Source organism: Eptesicus fuscus, chromosome 12 (assembly GCF_027574615.1).
Source record: "Eptesicus fuscus isolate TK198812 chromosome 12, DD_ASM_mEF_20220401, whole genome shotgun sequence".
Taxonomy (NCBI): domain Eukaryota; kingdom Metazoa; phylum Chordata; class Mammalia; order Chiroptera; family Vespertilionidae; genus Eptesicus; species Eptesicus fuscus.
Genome location: NC_072484.1, coordinates 1,788 through 4,027, shown reverse-complemented (window position 1 = coordinate 4,027; position 2,240 = coordinate 1,788). Strand labels below are relative to the sequence as shown.

The 2,240-nt window shown below is 63.3% G+C and overlaps 1 non-coding gene across 1 annotated transcript; it reads right to left on the bottom strand.

Annotated features, from left to right (window-relative positions):
- Positions 1-200: 200 nt before the first annotated feature.
- LOC129151041 (5S ribosomal RNA) lies at positions 201-319 on the bottom strand. The gene has a single exon (XR_008557847.1). It is a non-coding gene; the product is annotated as a 5S ribosomal RNA (ribosomal RNA).
- Positions 320-2,240: the final 1,921 nt, after the last annotated feature.

Sequence of the window (2,240 nt, the reverse complement as noted above, 5' to 3'; positions counted from 1 at the left end):
ATCCCGATCCCGGGGAGCTGCGTGGAAGGCGCGAGACCCCTTTTCCTAAGGTTGGAGGGCGGAAGCGGGCCGGGGGTCGCACTACGGGGGTGGGGGTGAGTTGGGAGAGTAGCCCCGGGGGACGGGAGGTTCCCCCCGCACCGCCAAAGGGAGGATGGGGCGGGCTGCAAAAAAATCATGAGAATCAAAGCAAAAGCAAAAGCCTACAGCACCCGGTATTCCCAGGCGGTCTCCCATCCAAGTACTAACCAGGCCCGACCCTGCTTAGCTTCCGAGATCAGACGAGATCGGGCGCGTTCAGGGTGGTATGGCCGTAGACGCGGGAGCGGGCCTTCGGGAGCCTCAAGAGCCCGGCTCAGCTCCCTCCACCCTCCGCCCGCCCTCTGGCCGGGACCACATCTCTCCCTGCTGAGCCCTCAGCTGCCTCCTGCCCGCAGCCCGCCCCGCCTTCTGAGCTTCCGGGAGAGGCGAGATGCGGGAGGGCGGCTCGCGGTGGGCGTGCGATGTGCTGGGTAGCCGGAAGGCGGCGCCCTCCCCAACTGGGCTCCCCTAGGGATTCCCCTTCACATCCCCAAGGCAGCCTCTGGATGTGGAGAAGCCATTTGGTCAAGGCTTAGTCGTGGCCAAAATATGTGCACGTGCCAAGGAAGGGTCCAGGGCCAGGGGAGGCGGAGGCCGCCCACCACGGAGGCCCACAGCAAGCCCAAGGTCTGATGCGACGTGTCCCGGGAGACCGCGCAATGTGACGTGGCGCGTGGCGCGTGGCGCGTGGCGCGTGGCGCGTGGCGCGTGGCGCGGCGGTCACCCCTTCCTTTCCTTCCTCTCACCCTCGCCCGGACCCGTGAAGACCTCTGCAAGGGGCCCAGAGCGCTGCGGCTCGACCAGCATCACGGTGCTGAAACCCAGGCCTGTTGGAAGCAAGCGGCCGTTCGGGCCACAGCCAACCCCGTCTTAGACTTTGGCCACCTCTGAGTTGTTGCATCTCATCCCGCACGCGTCCCCCTGCCCACGGGGGTGGCAGGTTTCATGTCAGAGACACCTGCCCACGTCTCTAGAAAATGGTTTCTCGCATCATCCCTCGTGTGTCGGGAGGGTCCCTGGCAAGGCCCAGGAGGACACGATGGCTTTGCCGGGACACTCAGCCCATCAGGCAGACACAGGTCTAACTGGCCTCTCCTGATCGCCGGGACCCTGGTGGCGCGGAAGGGGAAGCCGTGGGGGAGAGCCGAGTTGGAAAACTTGGACTGTTTATGGGGGGTGGGGGGTGTCCCTCCTAAGCCCTGAGGGGTCTCCGGGTCAGCCTGCCGAAAGGAAAACATACAGGTCACGGAACCTTGCACACGTGATGTCACTTCCTCGGTCGCAGGACAATACAGAACCTAGAACTCTGGTCACCGGGCTCCCGCATTCCTGAGCCAGGCCCCTATCTCCTCACCGGACTGGAGACCTCGGACAGAGCAGGGTGTCCTCCCCTGGTCTCCGGATGGTCTCAGGGGGTGTCTTTGGAAGAGCTCACACCCAAAGCTGTTTCACTCACCGCAGACGGTGGCTCTAGTCTCCCTTCTGAGGCCTGCTGTCACTGGGCAGTGTGGAGCCTCAGGGAACCTGTGACAGCCTAGCGCTGGCCCATCCCAGGGAGGCCACAGCTGGGAGCACTTGAGGGCATCACATCCGTCCTTGCCGCCGTCTGCGTGCGTGCGTGCGTGCGTGCGTGCGAGTGCGAGTGCGAGTGCGAGGTGTGTTGGAGTGGAAGAAGCTGCAGGAGGGCTGGTTTGCTGGGTCTCTCAAATGTCTATCTGAGGTCATGGGGGGCACAAGAGCAAGTGAGTGCTGGGGACCAAGCTCCCCTACCCTCCGGAAATCCTAGGCGTCGCGGGGTCATCTTATGCCTTCGTGGCTGGAAGTCTATTCGGACAACCCTGGGTACCACCAGAGGAGGGAAAATGACTTGCTGGTGGGGTTTCCTGCCGTGGTGAGTGAGACCCAGGCAGTTTTCTCTAATGGCCCGGACACCAGGCCTTGCCTGTCAGAGCTCCACCCAGGAGATCGTGAGGAGGTCATGGAGACTCAGTTGGACTAGTCCAACCTTTTGCCAACCTTGTCCGGGAGCTAGAGACCAGACCGCCGGCAGTCAGAGTGGGCCCAGACTTGAGGGTGGGTACGGAGGGCGCTGTGCCCACGGGATGAAGATGACCCAGGGGAGCCAGATCTCAGATTGCCACTAGAGTGTTCAGCTGTCC